We start from the raw sequence: 12,678 nt of genomic DNA, 5'->3' as shown, positions 1-12,678 counted from the left end.
GACTGTTTGGAAAGTGACCAGAAGTTAGAGAAGTGTTGATGAAATGGGTGAGAAACGGTAGAATATCAGGAGCGATAGTCTGAAGGAGGTTTGAAGGGATAGGGTCCAGAGGACAGGTGGTAGGGCGGGCAGAGGTAATGAGGGTAAGAACCTCACTTGGAGAGAGAGGGGAAAAGGAGGTAAGTGTGTTGGTGGAAGGAGGGTCTGGTGACCCAGCGGTGAGTAAAGGTGAGTCAGAAAAAGAAGAGCGAATATCATCAACCTTTTTTTCAAAGTGGGTAACAAAGTCGCTTGACAGAAGTGAGGTGGGGGGAGGAGCTTTTGGAGGGTCCAAGAGGGTGGAGAAGATGGAAAATAATTTTTTAGGATTGGAATAGGAAGATTGGATCTTATCTTGAAAGAAAGTGCGTTTTGCCTGAGAGATCGAAGCAGAGAAAGAGGAGAGGAGAGCTTGATAGGTTAGGAGGTCGTCACGGTGTTTGGATTTCCACCATTTCCGCTCTGCTGCCCTAAGGACGGTTCTATTAGCACGCAGTGCATCATATAGCCAGGGAGCAGGAGGGGACTGACGAGCCTGCCGAGATGTGAGAGGACAGAGCGAGTCCAGAGTGGATGAGAGAGTAGAGAGGAGAGTTTCTGCAGCAGAGTTTGGAGGCAGGAGATGGAACGAATCAGAGGAAGGGAGGGCTGAGAGCACCGACGAGGCAAAGGTAGAGGGGGAGAGGGAGCGAAGGTTACGGCGGACAAGTGCAGGATGGGAAAATGATTTTGTTTTCTTGTTAAATGTATAATCCTGGGTATTTCAAAAAACATACTTATACCCTCTTCTTTTATTTCTCTGTCTTTTTTCTCTAGAGAGCAATCCTCCCCGTTATCAAAGGACAAACGCTGTTTGTTAAGGTCTGCTTTAAGGCCACACCACCTGAATAAGCTGGAGATCACATGTAAAACTGTTATTGATGTATCCGCCAGGTATGTTGACTTTACGTCCATGAATGTAGAAGCAAAGTGAAATGTTTCTTCAGCGGTGCCACTGATTTTGTTTTTTGTTTTGCGGGGGTGATTTCTTAAAAACGGTCAAGCATGGATGATTTAAAAGATGGAGAAAGGTCCTTTATCGAGGGTTTACCTGATGTAAATGAACTATGCAATGATGAGGGCTTTGTGTACGAAGACATGCCATTTCCACAGTGTTCAGACAGTAACAGTGAGCTAAATGACGCAATAACAGATGTAAGTGAGCCTATGCCCTTGACAGAAACAAACCCCTATACAGATGGAGAAAGGTCCTTTCTCGATGTGTTACCTGATATAAATGAACTATACAGTGATGATGATGATGAATTCAGATATAGGGACCTGTCATTTCCGCAGTGTTCAGGCAACAACAGTGAGTTAAATGGCGAGGGCTCAGCTGTAAACGAGCCCGCGGCCTTGTCAGAAACAAATTCAAGCAGTCCAACAAAAACATTAGACGGTGCCTTGGATTGGGTGATAGACTGCTACGCGGACCGGGGGCTTTTAGATCAGCCTCTAGACAATGTCCCCCGTCTGAATGGACAAAATAGCGAAGCTTCGGCCAACGCCGGCCTACCCGTTTCCAGCATGCAAGATGACGGGTGTGTTAATGACAGCTCCAATGACTCAGAATCACCCGCTTGCTCCATGCAAAGTAACGGACATGTTGATCAGAATGACACCCCGAATGCTTCTGAATCACAGGGCCCCCTGTCACAGCATGGAGGAGGCACTAGCAGAGATGCCGAGCCAAGTGTTTTCTCTCGACCTGTATTCAATAACACAGAAATGAGACAGTCTCTAGTCCTACCGCCTATTGGGGCTGAAGCAGACTTTGGAGTCTATTTTGAGGGTCTGATGAACAATGTGCATAGCATGCTTGCATATGCTTTTGCACAGGCAGAAAGAGAAGATATCGTGCAGATTGAATTACATGGTGAACAACTAAGGAACGTGTCAGCCATTTTAAATGGTCCCGATGACAATCTGGATGATTTTGAGGAGGGTCTGTTCAACGCCATGCAATCGAATATCATTTTAATGGCAGAAAGCAACATGGAGCTCGTGGTTCAAATTGTTCAGGCCCCCCGTGGAGGGGTTCAGGGTAAACGGATGATTAGTAAAATGTTAGACAGTGAGATTGTTAAAAAGAAGGGGCGTTTTCTTTACGTTGTTCAGAACTCCTCCAACCAGCTGTGTTTTGCTATTAATTTAGCACTGTTGTTACACGACAACCTCACTGATAATGAAGGTGTTAAACGTGGTAAAGAGATCCAGAATAGGGCGGGTTTGACAGCTCATACAGCTGTGACATTCAGCGACATTGATACATTCGAAGACAGCTTAAAATGCAAGATAGTGGTATTTTACCGAAGCAATGATGATCGTACCCTTTGTAAATTCCAGACAGACGCCCCCAAACGAGACAAAACTGTGTTTTTGTTCCTCCTTCACAACCACTACTATGGTGTCAAGAACTTGAAGGGTTTTTTAGGCTCTTCGTATGTCTGTGAACATTGTTATACAGGGTACAGCTCTCAATGGAGTCACTCCTGTACTGGGCATTGCTATGTCTGCCTTGACCCCGCATGTACCCGGGGAGAGTTTAAACCCATCTTTTGTAAAGACTGCAACAAAACATGCCGTACAGTCGGCTGTCATTCTCGACATAAAGAACAGAAACAGAGATCAACAGACATTGCCAGTAACTGTGATTTACACAAAAAGTGTGTAGATTGCCAACTTTCTTACTACACCCCCAAGAGTACAGCAGATAAAACACACAAGTGTGTGACGAAAAAATGTAAGACATGCAAGGAAAAATTACCATCTGCTTCTACGCTCGGGTGTGAAAAACATTTGTGTTACATAGGAGTGCTGCCTAAAGAGACAGAACACAATGACAACATTGTGTTTTATGATTTTGAAACAATGGCGGGGGCAGATGGGGTACATATACCTTTCTTGGTTTGTACAAAAACCTTGGGGGTGAAATTTGGGTCGGCGAGGGAATCGACTGTGCACGGCAGTTTCTGGCACACTTTAGACGCCCAAAGTTCAAGAATACAACATTCATCGCTCACAATGCTAAGGGTTTTGACAGCTATTTCATTATCAACGCAATGGTTGCACAGGGGCTAAAGCCCCCGTTAACAATGCAGGGAAGTAAAGTGCTCTCTTTTACTGACGAGGATTTCGGGCACAGGTACATAGACTCACTGTCTTATCTGTCTATGCGTTTAGCAGACATGCCAAAAGCTTTGGGATTTGGAGATAAAATCAAGGGGTACTTCCCTCACGGTTTCAGCTCCAAGGCTAACCTGAGTTATATAGGCCCTTATCCACCCGCACACTGTTATGGGGTTGAACGCATGACAACTGGTGAAAAGAGTGACTTTTTCATGTGGTATGAGACGGTACGCCAGGGCACTTTTGACTTTCGAGAGCAGGCATTGCTTTACTGCAAAAACGATGTGGACATTCTTGCCCAGGGGGCCACATTATTTCGGAAAGGTTTTCTCGGGGAGACAGGAGTTGATCCTTTTAGTCGCGCGACTATAGCTTCTACCTGTATGAAAGTTTTTACCACAAACTTTCTAACGCCCAAAACCCTAGCAATCCCCCCACCCGACGACTACCGCCGTGAAAACAAGACGTACTCAGACGCAGGTATTCAGTGGCTGGAGTGGGTAGCTCAGACTGAAGGTGTTTTTATTCAACATGCATTGAATGAAGGAGAGAAACGAGTGGGACGTTTCGTCGTAGACGGGTTTGCCGAAGTTACCGGGGAAAAGATTGTCTGGGAATTTCTTGGTTGTTTCTATCACGGATGCCCCTCTTGCTATAAGGGGCATGAGAAAAATCCATTGATAGGTGACACATTTGAGCATCTCCATGCTGTTAGTGAGGCAAAACTGCATGAGCTAGAGTCTGTCCACGGGGCCAAAGTGAACGTTATGCGTTATGCGTTATACATGGGTTGAGATGAAAAAATCCAATCAAGATTGGAAGGCTTTCCTCAGGGTATACAATGCACCAGAACCGCTGACCCCCCGCGATGCTTTATACGGGGGAAGGACATGTGCAGTAAAGTTGAGGCACACATCAGCGGCAGATGAATTGGTTCATTATTGTGATTTCACCTCACTCTACCCTTTTGTAAACTGCACAGGCCTATATCCACTTGGACACCCTCAGATCATATTCCGAGATTTCAAGGACCCTCGCAGTTATTTCGGGTTAATCAAAGCCACAGTAGAACCTCCTAAGGGTCTATACTTTCCTGTCCTGCCCTACCGAACTGCAGCTGGTAAACTGGTGTTCACTCTATGCCGCACATGCGCTGAGCTTAACAACCAACAGGGGCCCTGCATGCATAGCAAAGAGGAAAGAGCATTAACAGGGGTTTGGGTGACCCCAGAATTCACCAAAGCCCTGGACATGGGTTACAAGATGACTCAGATCACAGAGGTGTGGCATTTTGAGAAGAAAAGTGACAGCATTTTTGTAGACTATATACACACATTTTTGAAGGGTAAACAAGAAGCATCAGGCTACCCTTCAGAGGCCTCAGATGATGAGAGCAGACAAAAGTATGTGGCAGACTATCATGCTAAGCAGGGCATCTTGCTGGATGCAGATACAATCAAATCAAATCCAGCCAAAAGACAAGTGGCAAAACTATGTCTCAACAGTTTCTGGGGTAAATTTGCCCAGAGAAGCAATCTGACTCAGACTAAGATTGTGACCAAAGCCGAAGAATTTATTAACCTCTTGTTTTCAGCTAAACATAAGGTTACGTATTTCTCATTCCTCAACCCCCGAACGGCTCTAGTTCAGTGGTGCTACGGTGAAAATTGTTACTCTACTCCCAACAAGGTGGATAACATATTCATTGCAGCATTTACCACTGTGTATGCCAGGCTGAAACTGTACAGTGAATTGGAGAAATTACAGCACAGAGTATTCTACTACGACACAGATAGCATAATCTCTGTGACAAGACAAGGAGAGAGCCCCCTACCGATGGGGGTCTATCTGGGAGACCTGACAGACGAGCTGGGGGGGGCGATACGATTAAAGAGTTTGTTTCAGCAGGCCCTAAAAGTTATGCTTATCAGACCAAAAATAAAAAAAAAGTTGTGATGCGCGTGAAAGGCATCACACAAACGCACGAATGTTGCAAACGAGTGAACTTTGACAGTCTGGCCGACCTGGTGGAGGGCTACGTTCAAAACTCTGAGAGGGGGAGGGTAATTGAGGTCCCTCAGCACAGTATTGTGAGGAATAAAGAGGTTTTCGCTTTGAGAAATGTGTCATTCACCAAAAAGTTCCGAGTTGTGTTTGACAAGAGACGTTTGTTAGCTGGGGGAAATACTTTGCCTTTTGGGTATTGAGAAAATAATTGACGACATGTTTTCACCAAGTCAAATTGATTTTGACCCCCGACTGCGTGTTCCTTTTTCCTGTCTAGTAGTGGGCCCTAGTGGTTGTGGAAAAACATTTTTTGTCAAGAATGTATTGCAAAATTGTATTCATGTAATATTGTGTGGATTTATACTTCTTTCCAGCCCATGTATGCTGAACTGCAGGAAAATAATAAAAATATGAAGTTCGTCAAGGGTCTGCCTGAATCATTTGAAGATGAATCGCTATTTCCTCCTGATCAAAGTCATTTGATTATATTAGACGATGTTATATTTCAGGCCTCTGAGCATCCGGAAGTAGTCAGACTTTTCACCCAATACCGTCATCATAGAAACATGAGCGTTATCATGCTTACCCAAAATGTTTTTCACCAGGGAAAAAACAGTCGCACAATTAGTTTAAATACTACTTACATGGTATTGTTTAAAAACCCCAGAGACAGATTACAAATGAACATACTTGCTCAACAAATACACCCTGGTAATAAATCATTTTTCCTACAAAGTTTTGAAGACGCCACCACGGAACCTCATGGTTACTTAATCGTAGACATGACCCCCACCTGTCCAGACATCTACAGGCTTAGATCGGGAGCACTACCTAATCAATGGCTAGTTGTTTATGTACCAAAAACGAAGACTTGAAAAAACAGTATGTCGGCCCGTTTAAAAAGAAACATGCCTCTGCTGAGGGCCTTATGTCAAGCCCCGCCTTCAAAGCGCAACGCTATTCTCGAGAACTGCTCCACGGATTTTCTTCAATCACTCTGTGAACTGTCTCTAAATCTTTTAAAAGGTAATATCCCCCTGTCAGGCATTCAGTATAAGAAGCTTAAGAAGCAAAATACATTTTTCAAACTCTTGGCCAATAAAAAGACCAACTTAAAAACTAAATTCAAGGTCTTAAGAAAGCAATCTGGAGGTTTTCTTCTGCCGCTACTCGGTGCGGTGATCCCCATGTTAGGACAACTTTTAGGAGGGCTCGCTCGATCATGAGTCAAAATATGTTTCTGCTAATACCTCACCAGTTTAATCAGCTCAATCAGACGGGTGTAACTAACCCTCACAGTAAGGAAACAATTAGACGCACTGCCGAAGATGTTCTGGATGAAAAAATGAGAGCAACCCTAAACGAACCAGGATTACCCCCTTATGAAAAAATCATAAAATACAACACCTTGTTACAAAGATATCTCACCCTACTCAAACAAGACGGGCTTGAGGAACGACATATTACTCTAACTCTACCTGAAGACACGGGGGTGGTAAAAGGAGAAGAAAATGATGGCACGTCCGATGATAAAATAAAAAACGATGTGCTTCAGCACCTCCCTAAGCGTTACCACAAGAATGCCGAGTACATTATGAGGAAATTAACCACGAGTACAGCTGGATGGACACCAGCGGGGGAATTTATAGAAAAGGGGGTAGCTGTAAAAGGTTCCCACATGTTAGATTTATTTAAACATTTATCCTGCGCGTATAAAACAAATGTCCAGGAGCCTAAGGGCTGGCGGGGTTTTTTAAATAGTCTGAATGAGATCAACATTCCCTTAACAGCTTTTCAAAACCTTCACGCTCGTGAACAATATCGCATAATCAAAGAGGGCAAACTAAATCGAGAAAATATCCCCCGAAAAAGAAGAAAAACATCTCCCGCTACCCCCGGTTGGGACACTTTAGGAACAGCTGTAGAACCTCAGAATGCCCTGCTTAAGAAGAAAAGGATAAGGCAAGACAGAATATTAAGTCCAAGATGGTTACATTTAACCCCTTAAAGTTGTATTATATTTCATGATTTCCTAATAAAGACAGAGTCATCTGAATTAATTTAGTCTTCAGACCTTTTTTATTTTTACATTTTATAACAATCTTTGAACATTTGTAGCAAACAAACACTGTGATTAAAATGAGTATCTTTATGAGGTCTCTCACACCTTTGGTATTTTTTCACAAAATTCGTTACAGCAGTATCATTTGTTACCACATCATCTTGGTATAAAGATAACACATTTTCGTAAGACAAATCATTTTTTACCACATCATCTTGGTATAAAGATAACACATTTTCGTAAGACAACCCGGACGCTCTTTTGCATAGATAAAAAACACAGTGTTGACCACAGGCTGTAGACATGACATTCTGAAGTTGCCGGTTATGGTATAAAATAGTTTCACATTGTGTTTCTAGAAATTGCAGGATGCTTTTAGGATAATGACTAAAATCGGGGGGAAACCCGAAAGAATCAAAAAAAGTTCCTTCCCCTTCCTCTAAAGTCACTGCTAGCCAGTGTTCTCCGGGCATGTGGGAGGGGTGGGTGTTTACAATCATGTATACAGGGCATCTAAATAATTGTTTTACTCGGGGTAGCTGGTCTGAGGCCCATACCCCCCCAAAAGAGTCCGCCACCATATGCTGCAGGAGACTATCCAATTGGTGATTATTCATGTTGTAGTCTTCTTAGTAATAATCTACCAGCACTTGTCGTTTTGAATTAATCTCCAGAATCGAATCAAAACAAGAATATACGATTAAAGTGGTAGTCTGTGGCAGCGGTACTCTGAACCTAATTTCCAATCTTAAACTACCGCTTGTGATGGGAGATAAGGCGTCGGCGTCTTCCGCCGCAGTTAAATTAAACACAAATAAAGAGTATCCTTGTTCGAAATCATCTCTGTCTATACTTAGAGGTAAGTCTTTCATGTGTCTCCCTGTAGCAGTTAACATGTTGTAAAACTCTCTGACTGACGACCCCCGGTTAAATTGGGGTTGAAATGCTTTGGCTGGTACTTGCCTCCCATCCTGACACAGAGCCAGATATTCCATATCATTATGAAGGAAATTAAAAGGTGAAAGCTCTCTCCTTCCGGTGAAGGCTTCGTGATTTACCATACCCAATACTATGTACTTGGGCATATTACCCAAAAAGAGATTTTCTTGGTTGCATATTCTAGAATTAACCGGTATACTATATGTCTTTAGATTCACCCGTGATAGGGGGTAGAGGGTGTTACCTCTCAGCAGAGCCGCAGCATGACCTAAACGCACTGCAGGCGTGATTGTGGCTTTTTTGATAAAAAGTGAAGCCCCCAGTATTTTTAGACAGTATGTAGAGTCATTTGCACACATGAGAGTAAAGGCATCGTTAGATCTGGTGAGTTTGATTCTCAAATCTACAGAGTTCAGGAGAAGCCTCTCGCTGAAAAATATATCCGTGTGTAAAGCACCCATCAAGTGAAGCTCCCGAGATTCTGCTGTGAATGAGGCCCTCTTTAACAGTCCCTTATTTGGTCCATTGGCTATGACTATAGAGTCCATAGATCCCTGCGGTGTCTTTATAAAATAAGCCGGCTGTGAACTGAGTTTTTAAAGTAGAATCAGAGTAATTCAATAGCGTTTCAATCATCGCCCTGTAAGGATGAGTCAAACTGGATTGAGAAATTAGTCTGTCCCCTAGAATAACGTCGCATTGACTAAAAATTGTATTCAGAGGGTAATTAACTAGGGCTACGGAGGCATCAGCTGCCAGATTAGTCCCATCTGCGTTGGTTATTTTGATCCTGAGATGTATCAAGGTGTCATTCATATCCAGGTATTTATCTCCGTCCCCGGGGATAAAAAATTCTATGGGTCCGTCCTCCGTAATGGCAGACAACGGAAGGACCTCTGTGTAGTGTTTTTCGTCTATAGAAAGTTGCGTCATTGGGGCTGAAAATAAATCCAGCTCTGCCATGCTGCATTCAGCAGATTTATGATGTAAATATAAATTATATTTAACACGCTAAAATATATCTCTCCCTAATACGTTCCTTCTCCGAGGGTGTTTTTTCCCTAATGATTTTCTTTTGACTGAGTGTTTTCCTTTCTTGACACCCCTCGGAACCCGTTTGCCTGGAGGTCTCTTCCTGGCCCTTCTTGCCAAAACCATCAGACCACCTGATCCTTCTTGAGATCCGGGGTCTGATTGGCGGCCGAATCTATGGACAGCCTTACTGATAACATCTGATGCAATATTTTTGGCCGCCGATTTCAGATGAGGTTTAGCTATGGCGAACCCTTTTCTCACCAGGGAGGCGACAAAACGAAATAATCTCGAAAATATAGAGCCAATGCCTCGCCCGTACATCACCGGTGCACCATAAAAACCAGGCAGGGATCCCCCCGCTTGATTTTCATAGTAACTCACAAAACGTTGGGGGTCTTGATGAATCATCGTTTTGTAAAAGATTGCCCTGCTTTTGAGGGTCGGAAATGAAGTTTCACTACACTTTTTCCGTAGGTGAACTTTACTGGTTTGTTCTGGTCGTTTTTTATTTCTACCTTTATATTCTCGATGTGTGTTTTTGTTACCGGCAAGTAGTATGCAGGATTAAAATACTGAGTTACTGTATCGCCGAATGTTCCTCTTATATCTACGGTTCTCAAGAGAGGAGCAAAAGCGTCACCTACCCGCTGGTGACTGACCACATTGCTATAGCAGTATAGATGTGTTGAGCCAGCATTTATATCCGCTGGATAGGCTGCTGATTTATCATCAAATTTGAGCCACCGGTCTGGTTGTATTCCAAGTATATAAGCGACGGTTTTTGGAAAGCGGAAACGATATTGGGCCCCTCCTAGAAATTCGATTTTCCTGTGAATTGGACTAGTGTAAACTGACATCAGAGTCAATTTTTTTGAAGCAGGACTCAAGTTCCTCTTTGAGCTGAGTTATGCTACTATAATAACCAGCTCTAAACATATGAAGCCTTAACTTGCTAGTCGGGGCTATGTCGGGGAGTTTTGCTTTCTTTATCCACTCAAAAAAGGCTGCTTCCGTAGGTAAGTATACCAGGTGTGTGGGTATGATATTTCTATCAGGGCGAACTGCCACGAACCATCCAAGTGTAAAGGTTGTGCCAGGTTCACCTGATAACTAGAGCTTGTATTGTTTTGAAATACCTCCAGGCTGGCATTAGACGGCAGCGTAATGTAGAACCCTTCATTTATCTCCATGGCTGTAATGAAGGACTGAGCGTTGATTCTGTTTGCTTTTATACATCTTGGATTTTGCCAGCATCAACCCAGCTGTTGAATTTTTCGGGCCAATTATGCCAAGATACAAACATTTGTTTTTTCCCTCTCACCACACGCCTTTTTAGAATTTTCTCGACTTGAAAAGCCTTGTCATTAGTTATCTTCACTTTTTGTAACTCTTTCTCATAAAAAGTCCACTTGATCTCTTCTCCATCATAATCTTTGAGCTTGTAAACAGGTGGCTGCCGAGGTAAGCCTTCAGACACCGTAAATAATTCGTCCGTATAACTCTGCTCATATTTTTTATCGAATACTCCTCTCAATTTGGATATCCTTACAAGCTCCCCCTCCTTAAAGTTCATTTTGACAGCAGCTTTTTTACGAAGGCTGGAGGGGTTATATAGATTCCGAAACACTTGAGCCTAATTTTCCTTGGTTACCTGCAGTGGAGTCATTTTAATACTTCGGTGATAACTATTATTGTAACTTTCAAGTAGTTCGGGTAAGACGTCTATATATCTATGAGTGTTTTTAGCTGTAAAATACCTCCACATTTTAGTTTTCAGCGTACGGTTAAATCTCTCTACCACGCATGCCTTCATATCACTGGCGGTTGCATAATGTGCAATACTTCTTTTCTTCAATAAGTTTTGAAAAACTTTATTAAAGAATTCTTTCCCCGCATCTGTTTGTATCTTTTTAGGGATCTCACTGTGTGTTAAAATTGTATCAAAGGCTTTGGTAACCTCAATACCCGTCTTCTTCTTTAATGCTTGAGCATAGGCTTTTTTCGAAAATACATCTACGACTGTTAACAAATAATTAAAACCATCATTATATTCGGACAGCGACTGCATATCGCAGAGATCTGCTTGAAATTGCTGCAGCGGTCTGAGTACGAAAACTCTGTTTCTTACAAAATGCACCCTAGCCGGCTTGTGCAAAGTATATGCGTCCTGCTCAGATAAATATTCCCTGACTTTCTCTACATTTATTTGTTTACCCATTTCATTCTGTACAGCTCTATGGAGTTTATCCACACCTCCTAAACTCCCTGGATTAGAAGGAGTGTAATACACTTTATGCAAAGCACGTTTCTCAGACATGTTTCCTGTTACACCCCGTTGAGGTAATGAGTACAAAAGTTTTTCTTGCAAAGCATTTTATTGATATGTCACACATGTATAAAAAAAAAAACATTTTCTCCAAGCAAATAAAACATACTTTAACGAAAAAGTATCAAATTTGTTTTTCCTATTGCTGCCAAAAGGCCCAAGCTGCTCTTATAGTCTTCAGACGGGTCTCGTCGTTCTCTACCAGCTGGCCGTAAATCTTCTCGATTTTAGCCTCAAAGAGTCTGGTGTTTCTGAGATTGTGCAGAATCGCCTCGGTAGCTCCAAAGACTCTCCTCTCTGACACATGAAGCTGGCTTTGGTGTAGAGCCTCCAGAATGGCTGGAATGAAACGAACGGTCCACAGTCTCTTTATCACATCGTCATAATTTATATCCAGAAAGTAATCTTGGGTCGGAAACAAACACTCGTGCTGCAATTGACTGGGATGATCGACTTGACATCCGTAAACATTTTCCTTTCTGTACAGATGCAAGACCCTATCCAGCAGATGAACTACAACAGCTTTTACCGTATTCAGGAACGAAGCTGTCCTTTCACGTTCTGTAGCATCAACCTCTGGAACACGAGTATAGCATGGCATATCAACGCCTACTACTGCTGATTCCCCTGGAGACTCGGATGGAGTAGATGGAGGTTGAGGCATAGCCAGCCACCCCGTGATATCAATACCCGCCATATAGTTGTCGAGATCTGGTGTCCAAATTGTTGGTGAGGATGGCGGTCCTGTAGGCGTTTGATCCAGGCTACAGCTCGCGGTGATAGAGTTGTTTTTTTTCAGATCCATGGTTGTTGATCACAGACCGTTCTTGAGGGGTCCTTCGTTTTAAATGATCTGTTGAGGTGGGGGTGGGACTTGTTATGTTGGTTGGGGGGCGGAGTCGTCTGCATAAGTGAGGGTCTTTTTCACCAGTATAATGTCGATCGATGTCTGACTCTGTTTAAAACGTTCTTTAAGCTTTACAGATTTCTCATCAATCATTTTCAGCCAAGCAGTCAGAGGCACCCGCAAGGATGTCTGGAAAACCCCGCATGTAGAGTTGAAATACTCCAAAACAAAATCATCCGAGGGGTCCTTACCCAA

General features: G+C 43.0%; 1 protein-coding gene across 1 annotated transcript in view; it reads left to right on the top strand.

Moving 5' to 3' along the window:
* Positions 1-12,678, top strand: part of LOC117538651 (cyclin-dependent kinase 19-like) — a 248,682-nt gene that overhangs the window by 77,679 nt on the left and 158,325 nt on the right.

This window comes from Gymnodraco acuticeps, unplaced genomic scaffold (genome assembly GCF_902827175.1).
Source record: "Gymnodraco acuticeps unplaced genomic scaffold, fGymAcu1.1, whole genome shotgun sequence".
Classification (NCBI taxonomy): domain Eukaryota; kingdom Metazoa; phylum Chordata; class Actinopteri; order Perciformes; family Bathydraconidae; genus Gymnodraco; species Gymnodraco acuticeps.
Note: the sequence above shows the minus strand (reverse complement) of the source record. Positions and strands in the feature narration are given on the sequence as shown.